Below are 19,678 nucleotides of genomic sequence, written 5' to 3'. Positions count from 1 at the left end.
CAATGAAATTTTAGTCGGAACATAACTAGAATTTCTAATGACGAATGAATCAAGCCCGGCTTTCGTAGCTGCACTGGTTGTGCCATGGCAAGGAATGCAAGCGGCATGCCGATACTAGCGCTGTTTGAAGCATTTGTAGGGATTTGGAGGTATGAGACATGAGACATTTGATAGTGGTACAGACGGCTCGGCCACGTGCACGTCTCGATGCGTTGGAGGGGGGATTTCTCAGTGGCGCAGAATTCTAAATGGAGGGGGGACGAGAAGATTCTGGTGGCGGAATCTATCCGCTCATTACCTGAGCCACAGAGACCGAGTGCAAGGACCGAAGGCGGTGCTTACTGCGCGCTCTCCCTGCCGAACTGCGCGATGGACAAATTGTTCTCACCCTCCCACGAGCCCACCGCCGTCTTGCCGTCCTTGTGGAGACGAAGCTACACATTGTGGAGAGATGGGGACACATTGTGGAGAGATGGGGCAATGCAGACCACTCTACCTCCTCGTTTTCCGAATTTAGACATGCATCGCATTCACACCAAGGGCAATTAGGCGGAGGCGCTGTTTTCGAGCGCTCATGCTAAGATGTGAGCTGCGTTCAAGTGAATAAAGACAGCATATTTATAGGTTTGAAATATCGATGTGTCTGATGATGCTAGTTTTACGACCTGAAAATAAAGACCGCAATTACTTGGCTCGACGATTTCCCCATTTTGGGCCCTTTTTCCCTCTTTTTAACTGGATCGCCTGTTAATTTATATTATACTTGTGTATTCAAGCATAATTAACTCAAGTTATTACTAAGTACTTACGCTTCCTCATACACGTAGCGCGACGTGCAAGCAAAAGTAGTGAGTCAAGTTAGACCCACTACACAAGGCCAAGTGGAGTCGCTACGAGTGTTCTACGGTCAAGCTCAGCTAACGCCAAATAAATTCAACTTCAACAACCAAGCCTTTTCGTGTTTCGGCCCGGTTTGCCTTCGTTGTTGTATTTCCACACGCGGGACATTGGTCTAGCTGGTTTTTCGTGCTGGTTGGCTGGTTTCCTGGTAGTGCTTCATATTTTCGGGCGGAAGGTGGTCCTCTCTGAGGTTTTGGCAGAGCAACACCTGGGATAGTGGTTTCTGGGGTTGCTAGTGGTATCCGTGTGGCGCGAATAGTCTGGGATAGTGGTTCCCAGCTTCGCTGTGTCGCCTACATCACGGTGTGGTGCACGGAAGTCCCAGGGTGCAGAGCGAGAACCCGGCTCAAGCCGAGCCAACTCTCGGGGCCATACCAAGAAAGGATCTAGCTTCGTCTGGGGCCAACAGGGACCGTTCGAGTTGGAGGCACCGACACAAGTCTGGGTCCACAGCGTAGCCTCAGGGAGAACCAAGACAAGGGGTTGCAAAATTAAGGAGCAAACACCTCATCCAGCCTGGGATCTGAAATTTGATCTTAGGTGCTGGGTTGAGTGATCTGAGATCAACATCTAACTTCGCGGCTATTCTCTGATGTTGGAACCCGCATAGCCACAATGAACTGTCCGACGGTGACCTGTGGCACCTGGTTCACAAGGTGAGCCACGCCGGGAGCCCCCTCTCCGAGATGTTCAGGAGCCTTGATATGCGACATGTGGCGATGCGGGCCCCAAAATCAGGGAATAGCCTCGCGGCTAGACCTCGATCTCAGACCACTCAACTCAGAATCTGAGATTAAATCTCAGATCCCAAGCTGGGTAAGGCGTGTGTTCCTCACTCTTGCAATCCCTTGACTTGGTTCTTCCTAAGGCTACGCTGTGGGTCCAGACTTGCGTCGGCCACACCAGCTGCCTCCGAACTCGACAGTTCCCAGATGCCCCCAGACGAAACTTGCTCCTTGCTTGGAAGGCCCTTGTACGCACGTGCTGAGTCCGCTGTGCCCCGTTTTCTTGAATATAAACACGTTCACTCCACACACACTTAGTCCACTTCTCTTCTCAGGCCGTTGGACTCTGGGCCTTAACAGCCTCCTCCTTGCTCAGCGACTCCGGCTTCGAGTCGCTTCCAGTCACGACACTTCCTCTGGCGGCTCAGACTGAGAGCCGCACAACGGTCTTCACTCGCCCCTCAGACCAGAGTGGCCCCGAGAGTTGGCTCGGTCTGAGCCTGCTTTGATCCAGGGTTCTCGCTCTGCACCCTGGGACTTCCGCGCACCACGCCTTGATGTAGGCGACACAGCGAAGCTGGGAACCACTATCCCAGACTATTCGCGCCACACGGATACCACTAGCAACCCCAGAAACCACTATCCCAGGTGTTGCTCTGCCGAAACCTCAGAGAGGACCACCTTCCGCCCGAAAATATGAAGCACCGCCAGGAAACCAGCCAACCAGCACGAAAAACCAGCTAGACCAATGTCCCGCGTGTGGAAATACAACAACAAAGGCAAACCGGGCCGAAACACGAAAAGGCTTGGTTGTTGAAGTTGAATTTATTTGGAGTTAGCTGAGCTTGACCGTAGAACACTCGTAGCGACTCCACTTGACCTTGCGCGCGCCGCCGGGGGCACGGACTTGGTCCCTGTGAAGCAACACGCCCGTCGGCGCAAGACGAACTCCGCAGCTTGCGGTCTTCGGGGCAAAACAAACTCTGATTATTATCATGCACATGCACATACAAAGGGCCTATCAAGTAAGGGTGCAAGCATCTCCTCGGTACACCTTGAACAAGGGTGAGACACCCACTAAGCTACTGGCTTGGCGGCGCCCATGAATGCGCGTCGGCCCTTCCATTGGCATGTCTGTGTCAGTCATCACTTGATTACGCTGATTACACCTGGGTGCAAATCAGTGATATCCTGATTACGCCAGGAGCTTGTGGCCGGGATTGGGCGGACTTGGTCTGTCATCACCTGATTACACTAATTACTCTGGGTACAAATCAGGTGTAATCCGGATGACGCCAAGATTCTGTGGCTCCCGTTGGCTCAAATCCATAGGCGACTTGTCAGGCCGAATCTTGTGTGCCCGACACTAGGGACCGAAAAGCCGCAACGGGGCGACCCTTCAGAGCGACCTTCCAAGCGGCAACCGCCAACTTGAAAGAGCAACTACCGCAGCTCCCAGACCGGCAATGTAGCCATTGCTTGTGTACCCACTTCATATGCGAGACCACGAAGTCGCACTTCGGGCCCTGCAGGCACGCCGTAGGCTTTTAGTCACGTCCTAGGCTCGGAGCGTCAGCTGTCTTTCGCCAGTTTCCACTTTAACCTCACGAACATCGTGCATCCAGACACCAACTTGCGCCCACAATCACCGTGTCTCAGTTTTGGCACAAGTTGAGGGACTGCCGGGTTGAAAACCTGAGCTGGGGCAAAAATACGATGTTGATTCCATATCCCGGCTGTCCAACCAATTTGACATGTCTCAATTCTGGCTCGAATTCTTGGACTCTGAGGCTGGGAATCTGAGCTGGGGGCAAAATTACGATGTTGATTCCATATCCCGGCTGTCCAACCAATTTGACGAGTCTCAGTTTTGGTTCAACTTCTGGGACTCTGAGTCTGGGAATCTGAGCTGGGGCAAAATTACGATGTTGACTCCATATCTCAGTTGTGGCACCCCAGAGCCGAGATGAAATCAGACGCCGCACGCCACGCCCTCTTCCCAGACCCCAGACTGCACATCTCAGGGTCTGGTCCACAGACAAACCTCAGACCGAACGCCAAATCACAAAGTCTCAGACTTTTGCCATCACTCTCAGGTCTCAGAACTCCTGGCATTCCAAACTGTGAGGTCACCAATCTGAGACCTGGGGTCTGAGACTTAAGCAACCATGGGGCTTCAAATCACAGACCCAGAAGGCCAGGGCTCAGTTCTCCGCCCAGAGTCCGATTCAAGGCCTGGAACCTCAGATCTGTGGCCTCTAGAGCGATTCTCATACCTCAGACCTCAGCCCGAATTCAAATCTCAGACCTGGGGATCTGGGGTCGCTGCAACTCGGCGCTCGCAGAGCTCAGTTTCCAGATATAGCCAGCACAACTTGAAGTACGTACAAAACCCAGACTTGGGTCAAGAAATATCCACGTTTCAAGTGACATGTGGCCGGTACGTGATAGGGTTGGGGCTTCTGACTGATGGGTCCTGGCCTAGAATTGGCTCGGACCTCGTCACAACCGTCCCTTATGTGCGCTGGGTCCAAAGAGATCATTCTCGAGTTGGCCCCAACGCACATAACCGGAAGATGCCCACACTCGTCCCGTCCCGGCCGCGAAATCTCTTGCCGCGGCTCCCGGGCCTCGGGCCTAGCCATTTCACGAACAGTCCGGAGTCACAGAACTTCACATTGCAGCGCTGGCACGCGCAGCACATTTTTCGGATGGCCGACGACCACGCGGACGACCAGCGGCTCCCCGCACCATCCCAAGGTGGCGGCGGACAAGACGCGGGGTCGCGGGGCGCTCCTGCGGCTCCCACCACCTCCGGCAGTGTGTCCACGACCACAAGCAGCACGTTCACAGCCTCTGGCAGCACTCCCACGGCTTCCGCCTCCGTGGTCACGGCGACGGCGACCTCCACGAGGGCGCACACGGGCTCCACGACATCTTCGGCAGCTTCCAGCATGTCTCCGGTGACTCCAGCATCCGCCTCGACGGTCCCGCGTTCTGCACCGGCACTGCCGGCTTCGCAGCCACCGTCCGGTAGCACCACGAGCTCCTGCACGTCGATTACACCCCCCCCTCCTCCGCGTCCACGACGCTCGCATCAGTGAGCACGCGGAGCCTTGACGCCACCGCCAGCGTTGCGGACGCCTTCGGCGACGTCTCCGGCGGGTCCACGGCGGTCGTTCACGCTCTTCAGTCCCTCGCAACGCCACCTGTCGCCCGTGCCGTCCACCATTCGGGTCCCCGTGACGCTTGACGACGTCGAGAACCGCGCATACCCCGTTGATGGGTTGGATGGGGTCGCGCGCATTGAAGACGTCACGCGCTTCTCGAGCAACGAGTTGGCGTGGTTGAGCAGGATGGCACATGTCACCGCTTCGCATGACGTGATCCAGCCAGTCACTTCCGCGCCGCTGAACCTTTCGGATCCAAGATCGCGTATTCGCTTCGAGAGAGAGACCGTCCCCCTGGTGCAATGTTTCGGCGTGGAACACTTCGCGCGCCGCGTTGTCGGTACGGCCCAGTGCTTGCATCGCGTGCTGAACTACGCTCAAGCGCTCGAGCGTCCAAGTCCCGGCGGTGCGACCCACATTCAAGTCGGGTAGCTCTCGGCTGAGATCAATTGGCTGACCGTGGAGCTGAAGCGCGAGCGCGAGCGCCACGCTCAGGAGATGCGCGACTATCAAAGCTCTCACAGTACGACGTTGCCGCAGCTGGGCGAGAACAGGCGGTCCATGGTGAGCTCCAGGCCGCCGAGGCTCAGCTCAATTTCCAGTTGTCCGAGAACAAGAAGCTTCGGGCTCAGCTCAGGGCGCAGCCACCAGCTCCACCTCCGGCCAGCAGTCCGGCTCGACTACTTCAAGCTGCAGTTCAAGCGCTAACCAAGGTGCTGAACGACGCGCAAGCTGAGAACCAAGCGCTTTGCGGGCAGCTGAAGAAGTGCGGCAGCGACCTCGCCGCCTGCCAGAGCACCCTGCACGCCAGCGACGTCTACACCACGCAGCTCAAGCACCAGCTACTGAGCGCGGTCCCGTTCTCAGCTGAGGCGCTGGTGAACTCCCTGATGGCGAACCGCAGCGCTTCGGGGTACTGGGCGCGCCTGTATGAGCTGCTTCAGCGTTTCCAGAGCCAGACGGACGTCCCAGTCAGCTTCAGGACGACAATCCAAATTTCGGCGTGGGACCAGACTTCGGATGACTGTGGGCCCTACGTTCCGCTCAACACCGCCGACCCAGTTCCAAGCCCAGCGCCCGCGATCGTTCTCAGCGCTGTGGCTTCGACGTTGACGTCTCTTCTGGGTTCGGCTGTGCCTCCGGCGGCGTCAGCGACATCGGCTCAGGTTACCACTTCGGCCTCGATCCAAGTTCAAGCCTCGGCGCAGCCCAGCGGCAAGTCAGCTCAGCCCAAGGCTACGTCAACAGCAAGGCCGAGCAAGTAAAAGAACAAGATGCCAAGCTCCGCCCGGACTCTTTCGCTGAGCAGCGCTCGAAAGGCTGGTGGCAAGGCAGCCAAAGCTCCAGCCCAGCCAAGCAAGTCTTCAGGTCTTCTCGCCGCTTCGAGCACAAGTCCATCCAAGCACCTCAGGATCAAGCGTATCAACGATCGGATGAATATTCCCGGCCACCCTTCGTCCCATTCGCCCCAGCAGGTTCGCGCCTCCAAGGAATCTCCGTCTCGGGTTGGCAACGCTCAAACTCCCCCGACAGCTGCCGTGGGAGCATGTCCGTGGCGACGTCAGGGAATTGATGCGCGCCGGTGTCGACTTCTGGGACGCCGTGGACCAAGCCGGGAAGGCGCAACTCCTGCATGACCAATTTGGGAAGAAGGCCCTCGTGAGCATGCTGGTCTCGGCGATCTACTGGGAGCAATTGGACTCCACGCCTTGGCTGGCGTACGTGCCGTCAGCATACTACGAGGAAGCGATCAAGCGGGTCCGCGACGTGCACTTGAGTCGGCGGCCGCCCAACTGGGATCCCTTGCCTGAGAAGCGCAGCCCGGAGGACGAGGACGACGACTCTTCGATCGACACTGACTTCTCAGATGTCGACGACGATGTCGATGACGATGATGATGAGCTGGGCAGTGGCGGGCCCTTCCAAGTCAAGAGCTCCAAGTCAGGTGCCGCTTCAGGAAGAAGCTCCAGTGGGGGCAAAAGGATACGCGACCCAGCTTCGTCTGTCGGTGGCTCAACTTCCAAGCGCGGCAAGACTTCGTCCCGTACGACTTCGCATGGTAGGTCCAGTCCTGTTGATCCGCAGCTTCCAGTGTCTGACCAAGCGACTGACCCAGCGCGTACATTGGCTCCGCAGCAGATCTCAGATCGCTCGAGTGGACGCTCTAAGGCAGGGCTCGCAGCGCTCCCAGATGATGGAGTTATCGAAGAACCGCAACCGGGCCAAGGTAGCTGGTTGCATTATGGCATCAGAGTCCAAGACCTTCCTCGGCAGACGTTTGGCTTCCCCAGATACGCGCCGTGCAAGAGCCATATTCAGCACCTGCACCAGCGCTGGGAACCGGTCGAGTACTTGGAACTTCTCAAGACAAAGCCCTGGGATGCCATGTGGAATCAGCGAATTCAGACTCTGGTATTCTTTCGATGTCGCGACTTGGGCCCGGTTATGGTTCGCGCTCTGAAGCGCGTGGTCAACTTCATGAGCCTCTGGCGGCGAGCTTACTGGGAACGCTTGCACTGGGTCACGATGGATACACGTTTTGATTATGAAGCCATGGCTGCACTTTTGGGCATTCCTGAGCTTGTGGATCTCTACCGTGACCGCAAGGAGCGCAGTGCCGAGTTCGAGGTTCGGCGTCGGGAGCTCATGGATGATCTGGGACGCGTCAAAGGCTACACGGATGATATCTGGTACGAGCCTGGACTCTGGGTCGTCCCTCACGATCCCTGTCATTGGATCCTTCGCGACCCAAGTCGCCAGATCTCGCTCCCGGACCAGCTCGAAACTTTGGATGATGCTGAGCCGGCTCGCACGCAATTCGCCCCTCGCAGCTCGGACGACGCGTTTCTGGACTTGGCCCCTGCCGATCTCCAAAGAGACCCACTGGACGATGAAGAGCGAGCCCAGAATCCGATCGACCCAAGCATCATTTACGATCAAGCTGAGTTGGAGAGAGTTTTGGAGAGCCTTTGGCGCCACCGAGGAGAGGAGGATGAGTAGTTCACAGAGATGTAGCGTTTTTAACTTAATATGACGTCCTCACAATTTGCATTGCGTGTGTCACTTGAGTTCTTATGCATCTCAGCTTATTTTCACTTCCTCAGCTAGGAACCGCTTCGGCTCACTCCAGGCATATTCAGAATAGGGTAAACATGTAAAACTTCAACAAATTTCAAATGCAAAGCAACATTAACACATGCACGGTTTAGGCTGAATACCTCTACTGAGCCTCAGGCTCAGGAGGTTCATCGCCAGCCTGCATAGCTTTAAACCGTGCCTGCGCTCGCGTGCTCTTGTTGAATTCGTAAAGTAAAGCTCCACAGTTCAGCTGCGACATCGGCAGCCACTCCAACTCCGAATAACCCTTCCACTTTACCAAATACTCTCGGACACTTCTCGACGTCCGGGTTCTCTTGATCCAGCGGACATCTCGGATGGCCTCAACCTCATAGACATCCTGAGTTTCATCGGGCTCGTCAATACCCTCGGGCAGTGAAGCTGCATCTAGATCATCTTCCTCAGAAACTTCAATCTCAGCTGTGGGTCGGTCTGGGAACAGTGCTCGTGGCTTGAGTCGACTCACGTGGACCCACGGGTAGAGCTTGTACCCAGTCCCCTCGATTTTCAGCTTGCACCGATAGTCATCTGAGACTTCCAAGATCCGGAACGGCCCATGCCAGAAATGAGCGGATTTCTTGCTCAGTCCAGGTCGCACTCGGGCCAGGTATATCCAAACAGCATCACCGACAGCAAACCCTGACTTCAGTCTCTCAGAGAGTTCAGCCCAGACCTTAGTCTGAGCTTCCGAACGTTTCTCTTTGGCTTTAGCTTGGAGGTCCTTAGCCCAAGCTTGGGCGTACTCATATTGCCTCTGCACGTTCCGTCGCCACTCATAAACGGTCCTTTGATCCAGCCCAGCTGGGGGAGATCCCAGCATAGCTGAGACTGTGCTTTTCGGATCCCAACCGTGAACCAAATAAAATGGAGCGTCGAGACGAGTAGCGTCGAGACGAGTAGCGTCGAAGGACGTGTCCAGGGCCACATCAACTTCTCCACTTGGTCGTCCCAGTCGGTTTGGTCAGGCCCGGAGACGTAAGCTCGGATAGCTCGGACTACGGTTTGCACAGAGCGTTCTTGCTGGCCATTGGCCTGAGGGCGGTAGGCTAGGGTCGCACGCTGTCGACTTCCCAGCATTTCCCGGAACTTGGTGAAAACCTCACTCATAAACCGAGGATCTCGGTCATGACGCAGCATTTCACTCGCTCCAAACCTCTGAAAGAAATATTCCATGTAAACCTCAGCCACATCCTGAGCTGTAGTAGAACTCATAGGCCGCCCAATGACATACCCCGAGAAAGCACACTGGAAAAGCATCAGGAATACATTGCGACGGTCTGACTTAGGAAGATGTGTCACAAAGTCCATAGAGACCACCTCAAAGGGCCGAGACGCCAGAATATTTCCGGGTGAAGGCACTGGGTTGGGCGGAGCTCCTTTAGCAGTGACACAATCCACACATTCCTTGACATAGCGTTCCACATCTGCATACATCCCAGGCCAATAGTATTCTTGGCGAAGTCTCTCGAAGGTGCGAGTAATTCCCTGATGGCCGCCTTGATAATCCTCATGGCTCAGCTGCAACAGATCGTCCCTGAGAGCGGAAGGTACTACCAATCTCAGATTCCCAGCGGCGTCCCTGGGTCGACCTGGGGTAGGACGGCTCAGATAATACAGGATATCCCGACAGTCTAGCACGTAACGATCCACAACCTTGGCCACATCTTCAGCTTCGGCAGCGGACATGTCTTCAAGTTCACCTTTAAGATAAGCTCTGAGCTGTTTGTCCAGGGCTCAGCTTCTTGCTGCACGAGGATTCGTCGCCACCTTTCGGCTATTGATGCGGCGGGTGTCGTCATCTCAGGTACATACCTGGGCTCTGTTTCAGCCTGGATTTCTGAAGTCTCAGTTGGGGGTTCCCTGTCTGCATCAGGGCCCGCTTCTTGGCGCCGGGCTTGATTACGAGTGACCACAAAAATCTTTCCGTCGGGAGTCAACGGTTCAGCCGCAGCTTCGAGAGAGGTTGGTTCTGTCTTGGGTCCGGGCGCAGTTTTTGTGACAACTGAGTGTTTCGCCGAGGAGTTAGCAGGTTCAGGTACCTCAGATTTCACCAATTTCTCAGGGATCCGATTCATTTGTCTGAGCTGACTCAGCTCCACCGGGTCATCAACCACTACTGGGCCCTTAGCAAGGAGTGTCTTTGAGGTCAAATAATCTGCGGCAGCATTGAATTCTCACTTGACATGTACTAGTGTCAGCGATTTAAACTTGAGGCGGGTAGACTCGAACTCAGCCAGCAATAATTGAAGCCCTGGATTCAAACATTGAATCAAACCTTGTGCCTGCCGAATAGCAATTCGAGAATCTCCAAGTACAACCAAATCTGAGATTCCACGTTCCAAAGCCATGCGAGTGCCCTCGATTAGACCATGATACTCGGCATCATTCACCGTGACACCTTCGAAATGAAAACCTCGAGCTTCTACAACGTCCCAGGACGGCAACTTCCACAGGATGCACCCAGAACTGCCTCGCCGATCTGAAAGTTTAGCTGCTCCGTCAAAACCAAGCAGCCATCCCTCGTAATCAGCTTCGAGCATCTCCAGAGTGATGGGCGAAGCTCGGACTACACGTCCCTTAGCTGGGATCAGGTTCTCAGCGATTTTACCGAGCTGCTCCCGGGGGGGGGGGGGGTAATCCCAGCTCCTAGAATTGCAGCGAGCCCGTCTTCATCACGCTCTACTCTGTGAACCTCCAAGGGCCATGGAGCCAAGCGAGCAGCCCATTGCTCGCAGCGATCTTCCAGGGACTGAGACCTGAACAGCCACTTCAGAACTGAATACCGGGTGTAGACTTTCAGCAATTTGCATCCAACCAGCATTGTGTAGAAAACGCTGAGAACCCTGAGTAGGGCTACGACCTCTTTCTCAGCTGGGTGGTATCTGAGCTCCTGATCATGAAGCACCCTTCCGGTGTAACGCACCGGATGAATTACTCCGTCGTATTCTTGTCCCAGCACGGCACAGACAGCCCAGGGATTAGCGTGAACTATGATCACAAACGGCTTTTCCCTGTCTGGGTGTCTGAGCAATGGCGTCGAAACAATTTTCTCTTTCAGGATCCCAAACGCCTCCTTAGCTCGACTGAGATCTCGGCCTTCCCGGACTTGATCGTCGGTCAACTCATAGAGGGCAGAGGCTACAACTGGGAGGTCTTCAATAAACTTGTTGTAGTAATTGAGACTTCCCAGAAAAGACTGAACTCCCTTCAAAGTCGACGGGAACGGCAAATCTCGGACTCCCTTGGCGATTTTCGGCTTAGCTCGGATCCCCTCAGCCCCAATTTCGTGGGACAAGTACGAGATCGTCTTTTTACCGAATTCACTCTTGGGCAGGCTCACAGATATTCCCCAGTATCGCAGTCGGTACAACAATCGATTCAGGTCAATACACAGGTGATCCCACGTCTCAGCTCCATAGGCGATGTCATCGATGTACGAACTTCGTCCCAGAACTGGGTTCAGCTGAGGAGGAGCTGGGATGTTTCTCCGAAACACCGTCAGCTCTGCACACAACACCAGCAATTCATTGTCAACTCCATCTGAGCCCTTTGGCTTAATACCCAGAAACCTCAGCACATCTGGGTCCACCTGAGCCTCTTCCGAGGCTGGGAGGCGGACAAATCCCCACAGACAATTGTCCAACATTTGTTGGTAGATCAGCGGGGCATTTTTCAGTCCAAACGGCATGCGGGTCCACTGATAATGGCCTAACGGGCAAATAAAAGCTGAGATGAGCTTAGCTCTGATTGTCATAGGCACAGCCCAGAATCCACTAGCCATATCCAGGCTGAGAAACCACATCGCACTCTGAAACCCAATCAATAAGTCATCGATCAACGGCAGAGGGTAATGCATTAGCTTGATCAGCTGGTTCACCAGTCTGTAGTCAATGCAAAGTCGAATATCAACTCCATTCTTCTTCATCACAATGACAATGGGTGATGCCCAATCTGAGTGTGAAGTCTCGATCAGTCCAGTTTCCAGTAACCTCTTGAGAAGATCGTACACCTTCGGCAACAGATGTGGAGGAATCGATCTCGAGCGCTGAGCTATAGGCTTGGCGTCACCAACATCCAAATCACAGACAACACCTCGCGCAGGGGCTGGGACTGCATTCCCATCTCCCAGAAAACTTGCGTGATGTCTTTCCAAGATCTCCCGGATCTGGGTGTCCATCTCAGGTGTGGTTTCACCATCTTCGCCGATGTTAGCTGAGTTCAGGTCCGCTTTGCGGTTCAAGTCCTTCTGTTCAGGGAGAGCCGCTAGTTGATCTCGGAGATCGCTCAGCACCGCGCTTCCTTCGTGATAAAACACCGTAGCTTCTTCATCTATCTCAGCCTCCATTCTCAGACATCGAGAAAACGTCTCGTCCAGCTGAGACCTGGGGTTGCCCACAAAAGTCTCAGATTGTCTCGAACAAACTCTCTTCAGTTCCTGATCAGCACTCTCAGAAGTTTCACCACCCCCAGTAAGTGTGACGGGGTATGGCCAGATCTCAGACTCATCACCATCGAAGCGTTTCTGAGATTCGTCACTCTCAGGCTGAGAAACATCTGGACCTATAATCTGGGCGTGACCCTCATTACTTCTGGGACTCTCCTCCTCAGGCTGAGAAGGAATTTCCGGTGGCAATGGCGGACAGGTCTGAGATTGAACTGAAATTGGATCCATAATCTGAGATCTCGACTCAGATTGGCGCTTAATGACATAGGCCGCTGCTATCTCAGAGTCTTCTTTGGTCTCCGGCTCAGATTTTCGCGCAAATCTCGGGTTCGTTAGGATCTTCTGAGGCCAGGGATAAGAATGCTTCTCAACGGCAGGGGGCTCGTTCAACTCCCGGAGTTTCTCAGCTTCCTCTTCCCGTCTCAGAAATTCCTCAGAGGGCTCAGCTTCAAAACTCAACTGTGCCCATTCCCGATACTTCCGAGATCGCGGCCGCACAAAAAAGTCTCCATGTGGCAGGTAATCCTTCTCCACCAAACAAGCAACCACAGTGTGTTGATATACTGGGGTCAACCGGTCTAAGATATTGACAATCTTGACTGCTTTCGGTTTCCGCCCAGCCCCATAGATGAATTGTGTCACCCATTGCTTGCCCCTCCCAGCCCATTCCTGGACTTTCTGAGGGTCGGCACGGTCATGCTTCACAGGGCGAATCACAGATTCTCCTGGTTGTAGCCAGGCGGTCTCCAACATTCTAACTCCGGTTTCCAAATCAATGTGATCCACCTCAGGTCCTCCAACTAAGAAAAGACTTTCCTCATCTGGGAGTTGGACCATGCCTTCGCGTGCACAGAGGCGAACCCCAGCAGCAATCATGAAGTCCATTCCCAGAAGACAGTCGACACCTTCTCCAACATTACCAACCCAGATATCCATGATGTAAACAACCCGAGTTCCGAGCGTCAACTTGATCCTAGCTTGTGCTGAGACATAGGTGGGAACGTCCCCGACCCCAGTTACTTTGAGTCTGTAACCACGTCTGAGCTTGAGCCTTAACCTGCGTGCAAGGTCTAAGCTCATAAAACTCGTAGTAGCCCCAGAATCCAACATAATCTGTAATCTGTTATCGAAAATCGCTCCATGCACCTTTGCCACCGCCCGTTTTTCACCAAGTAAAGTGTGATTGCTCCACCAGCCATATCCCTGACCTGGGACTAGGGCAAACTCGAGATGGTTCTCAAGCTCAGCCTCAGAGTCTGGGTCTTCGAGGTCAGCTCCAACGGAATAAACACATCCTTGCTCAGATGAAGACATACATTTGGGGTTATTACTGCGCCAACATGGAAGGGCAGAGCCCACATATGCATATGCGCAGCATGCTTGGGACTTCGGCTCGTCAAGCGCTGGTTCCCAGACCAGCGAGCCTAGTGGTTTAACGGCAGCCCACACTCCGGGCCATCCAATAGAGCTTGGACTACCTCAGGAGCGAGGCCCTCGATGGAACCCCCAGCACGGATGACATCCTGTACTGCTTTCAGAGCCGACCACATGTCGCATAAACCCCGGCGATGGTATTCGCCGCACTTGGAACATGGTTGGCGTCGACAGAACTGAGTCGGGTGACCTTCTTCGTGACAACGTCCACAGATGAGCTTGCTCCAGCATTTCTCCGTAGTATGGCGGCTGCTGCCGCATTCTCCGCAAGTCTCAGCATGCTGATACTCATCACTTCTGGACTAGGATCTGGGCTTCCAAGCCAATTTCTCAGCTCGGTAAATCTCCTCATCCAGCAGAGCTGTTGTACGGCTGAGCTCAGATGGTTCTGTGATCTCCTTCCCGGACATCTGTGCCTCTTTGGAGCTCAGATTCTCAGCTCTGGTCTCAGTTTCGGTCTCAGCTTTATTATCTGAGGGGATCTCAGAGTCATCTTTGAAATGGACATGTCTCAGATCTGAGTCGAAATTTCCTCCATCAGCCAAGAACACCCGGCCCTCAGCTCGTCGTTGCTGAGGCTTAAACCTGCCAAACTACACAGTCTGAGATGGGCTTCGCTTTTGCTGAGCATCCCGGCTTTCATCTCGCTGCAGAGCTTCAATACGTTTCAAAGTCTCCTCCTACTCGCTCAGGGTGTCAAACTTCTGACCTTGCAGAGTGGTTCTCAGACGAGAATCACCCACAGCTTTGATGAAGCGCCTAATTTGCGTCTCACGGTCTGGGGTTGGCTTCAGATAAGCGATGTTGGCCTTCTTTGCAGCACGTTTGAGCCGGTAGAAGAACATTCTGGGGGTCCCCCGGTCTCGGATCCTCATCTCATAGTACCGCTCAGCTTTGGAACCAACGATTCGGCACCATTCCTTCTTGAAAACGTGAGAAAGCTTTTCCACAGCATCATGGGGAATCATCGCTTGGACTACCACTCGAGTCCCAGAGCTGGGATCAGCATTCTTGGACTGGGCCACAGCTCCAAACCGATTTTCGAGCTCATCCTGAGAAGAGTCACTTGATCTGGAGTCGTCTGACTCAGATCCGCTATCATCTGGGCCTTCTGGCGGCGACGTCCGAGATTTCTGACTTCGGCGAGACGATGAGCCTGACTTCATCTCGGACCTGGTCTCAGATTTGGTCTCAGAAGTCTTGGTCCTGGTTGAAGTCTGAGCCTCCCCAGCTGAACTTGACTTGCTTTGACTGGATTTTACCAATTGTTGCACAATACTCGTCAGCTGAGCAAGCTGGGCCGTCACAGCGTCTCTGGGGGTCTGAGGTTTAACCGGGATGGCTGGGATAACCTGAGCTGGGGTCTCAGACTGAGATCGAGAAACAGCAGTTTGGCGAAGTTGGTCTTGAGCCGCTTGGAAGCGGCGGATTTTTTCTTCTTGGATCGCCACTGCCTTCCTGTGTTCGATCTGAGCTTGGGCATATTTCTCATTCATCATTCTCAGCTCAGATTCGTATTCGGCTCGAATGCGGCTCGCTTCAGCTTCCTCAGCTTTCTTCCGCTCAGCCTGCCGAGCTCGATCCTCAGCTTCTCTGAGACTTTGTTGCACACCCAAGAGATACCGAGCTCGGGTTTCGTCTTCCTTGCGTTTCTGAGATTCCTCCTCAGCCCTCTGCCTGGCCAACCGCTCGAGTGCTTCCAACTGAAATTGTTGCTCTGACTTCTGAGATCTGGGGGCTGAGTTTAAACTTGTTTGGGGAATGTAGTGCTGAGCGCGGTGATCAATCGACTCAGCTCCTTGCTCCACAAGTAAAGTTCTCAGCTCAGCCTCCAGCTCAGCTCGTCTTGCCTGAGCTGCAGCAATTCTGGCTTCCGCCTCAGCTCGGACTCGAGCTATCTCGCGTTGATACACTCTCCAGTTCAGTGTCAGTCATAGGAGGCTGAGAAATTTCCGGAAAAGCATATTGCGCAGTCTGACGAATTTCCCAGGTCGGCTTCACGGTTGGAGTCACAGTTCTCTGAGGTTCCGCGTCATTCATGCCGCTGAGAGCGTTCTTCTCAGATTCCGGTGTGCCAGGCAATGGCACTTGCGAGGGGTTCACGTCCCTGGCCGTCCCAGTGGCTCCAAACGTTCCAGCTCCAACACCATTATCTGGGAAGGACATCGGAGACGATCCCGATGAACTTAATCCAGACAGGTCCGTCCCTTGGTCATTCCCAGCCGTGGAGGCGTCAGAACCAGCTTTTGCACCAACCACCCTTGGAACTGTGTCCGATCTTGCACTTCGCATAGCATCCGAATCACTCCCAGACCCGTGCCAGGATAGCAGAGATGTTGAGGGAATTGAAGGATCTGAGCGCGATGAGGGCAGCGGAATCTCAGCCGGTTCATGGCTCAGCTGGGGTTTCTTGCGAATTGGTTCTTCATCCAGGGCTTCTCGGCCGAAGACCAGTCAGCTGAAGACGCATTACCACTTCTGGGCCAAGGAAAAGCTGGGCATCCTCACCCATAGCCACATCTCCATCTCGATCAACTGGGAATCCGAGTTGGGTCTCAGATCCCTGAGCGGCAGACTGGGTCTGAAGGAAATCTGAGGTTTGTCGAACATAGTATGCTGTAGTACCGACCACAGATTTCCAAGTCGCCAGCTCAATCCCGAGGAAATGAGCAATTAGCTCGATCTCAACTCGGGCCCGAGAATCTGGGACCCCAGACACTTCACCCAAGCCGGGCCAAGCTGGGACTCGATTCGCAAATTCATACCCAGCTTCCCAGAGCATAGTCTGCAACAGCGCCACACAGGCAATCGGTGGAATCAATTTCAGCAAAACTTTCACAGCTCTCAGGTCTGAGATGACTGGGAGTCGACGTCGCTCAGCTCGAAACTCGTTCAGCCACCTAGCGGCAGGCGACCGGGTCACAGAAAACAAGTGTCGACCGGTCGAGTCGGCGGCTTTGATGAATCCCCACAGGTCGTAACCATCGTGACACGGGTTGTACGCGATGTCGACCGGGTAAACAGTCTCAGCTGGGACTCCCATCCACATCTCAAAGTGGGATCGCGCATAGCTCAGCATCTCGCCATCAGTCATTTCTGGGAGTGGGGCCAAGCCCAAGTCTCAGCTTCTCCCTCAGGTACACCTTGCAATCTGCGAGTGGTTCTCTGCTCAGGCCACAGAGTACTTGACCAAGCACCGCCACCACTTGCATAGCTGGGAAGTGTGACACCCGGCGTATAACTCAGCCTTGTAGGGGTCGTCCCAGCCCCAGAAACACTTTTCGTTCTCAAATGTAGCTCGCGCTTACCCAAAAGGCTGAGCGTACCACCCTCGGCTTGGCTACCGGGATTACTCCCGGTAGTTGGCTCCGGGCTGGGACTCAGCGCTTGAGCAGTGGTCATTTCGGCTGAGAAACTTCCTCGATGTGTCGAACTGTGACTCGCTGGGGGTAATCCCAGACTCGGACCATCATTTCTCGGAACATCTTGCCTTGGATCCGAATCTCGGCCAGTCTCAGCTTGCTTCGTCACAGGCGAGCTGGGCGGCGGCTCGGCATCCTCAGTTTTGGGCGCAGCTTCAGGTTCAGCACTCATCTCAGCTTCTTCCTCAGCAGATACGCTCAGATCATCACTTTCTGGGACCCTTTCCGACTTCCTGGACCTGGGCGTCCCAGCATTTTCCGTCATCACTTCAGCCGGCAAGCCAGCAACTCTGAGACTTCGCCGAAGCGACGACTCAGGCATCTCACCACTTGTCTTGGAAACTTTCGAGTTGGGAGCAGTCGACATGACTTCCACGCGTCCGTCACCAAAGTCGTTTCCTGATCCGGGCACGCGCACCAGCGGTGGCGATGCGGGCCCCAAAATCAGGGAATAGCCTCGCGGCTAGACCTCGATCTCAGACCACTCAACTCAGAATCTGAGATTAAATCTCAGATCCCAAGCTGGGTAAGGCGTGTGTTCCTCACTCTTGCAATCCCTTGACTTGGTTCTTCCTAAGGCTACGCTGTGGGTCCAGACTTGCGTCGGCCACACCAGCTGCCTCCGAACTCGACAGTTCCCAGATGCCCCCAGACGAAACTTGCTCCTTGCTTGGAAGGCCCTTGTACGCACGTGCTGAGTCCGCTGTGCCCCGTTTTCTTGAATATAAACACGTTCACTCCACACACACTTAGTCCACTTCTCTTCTCAGGCCGTTGGACTCTGGGCCTTAACAGCCTCCTCCTTGCTCAGCGACTCCGGCTTCGAGTCGCTTCCAGTCACGACACTTCCTCTGGCGGCTCAGACTGAGAGCCGCACAACGGTCTTCACTCGCCCCTCAGACCAGAGTGGCCCCGAGAGTTGGCTCGGTCTGAGCCTGCCTTGATCCAGGGTTCTCGCTCTGCACCCTGGGACTTCCGCGCACCACGCCTTGATGTAGGCGACACAGCGAAGCTGGGAACCACTATCCCAGACTATTCGCGCCACACGGATACCACTAGCAACCCCAGAAACCACTATCCCAGGTGTTGCTCTGCCGAAACCTCAGAGAGGACCACCTTCCGCCCGAAAATATGAAGCACCGCCAGGAAACCAGCCAACCAGCACGAAAAACCAGCTAGACCAATGTCCCGCGTGTGGAAATACAACAACGAAGGCAAACCGGGCCGAAACACGAAAAGGCTTAGTTGTTGAAGTTGAATTTATTTGGAGTTAGCTGAGCTTGACCGTAGAACACTCGTAGCGACTCCACTTGACCTTGCGCGCGCCGCCGGGGGCACGGACTTGGTCCCTGTGAAGCAACACGCCCGTCGGCGCAAGACGAACTCCGCAGCTTGCGGTCTTCGGGGCAAAACAAACTCTGATTATTATCATGCACATGCACATACAAAGGGCCTATCAAGTAAGGGTGCAAGCATCTCCTCGGTACACCTTGAACAAGGGTGAGACACCCACTAAGCTACTGGCTTGGCGGCGCCCGTGAATGCGCTTCGCTGCCTTGGCGCCCTTCCATTGGCCTGTCTGTGTCAGTCATCACTTGATTACACTGATTACACCTGGGTGCAAATCAGTGATATCCTGATTACGCCAGGATCTGGCCGGGATTGGGCGGACTTGGTCTGTCATCACCTGATTACACTAATTACTCTGGGTACAAATCAGGTGTAATCCGGATGACGCCAAGATTCTGTGGCTCCCGTTGACCCAAATCCATAGGCGACTTGTCAGGCCGAATCTTGTGTGCCCGACACTAGGGACCGAAAAGCCACAACGGGGCGACCCTTCAGAGCGACCTTCCAAGCGGCAACCGCCAACTTGAAAGAGCAACTACCGCAGCTCCCAGACCGGCAATGTAGCCATTGCTTGTGTACCCACTTCATATGCGAGACCACGAAGTCGCACTTCGGGCCCTGCAGGCACGCCGTAGGCTTTTAGTCACGTCCTAGGCTCGGAGCGTCAGCTGTCTTTCGCCAGTTTCCACTTTAACCTCACGAACATCGTGCATCCAGACACCAACTTGCGCCCACAATCACCGTGTCTCAGTTTTGGCACAAGTTGAGGGACTGCCGGGTTGAAAACCTGAGCTGGGGCAAAAATACGATGTTGATTCCATATCCCGGCTGTCCAACCAATTTGACGAGTCTCAGTTTTGGTTCAACTTCTGGGACTCTGAGTCTGGGAATCTGAGCTGGGGCAAAATTACGATGTTGACTCCATATCTCAGTTGTGGCACCCCAGAGCCGAGATGAAATCAGACGCCGCACGCCACGCCCTCTCCCCAGACCCCAGACTGCACATCTCAGGGTCTGGTCCACAGACAAACCTCAGACCGAACGCCAAATCACAAAGTCTCAGACTTTTGCCATCACTCTCAGGTCTCAGAACTCCTGGCATTCCAAACTGTGAGG

Source organism: Phytophthora cinnamomi (genome assembly GCF_018691715.1).
Source record: "Phytophthora cinnamomi strain GKB4 chromosome Unknown Contig0, whole genome shotgun sequence".
NCBI lineage: Eukaryota > Oomycota > Peronosporomycetes > Peronosporales > Peronosporaceae > Phytophthora > Phytophthora cinnamomi.
Note: the sequence above shows the minus strand (reverse complement) of the source record.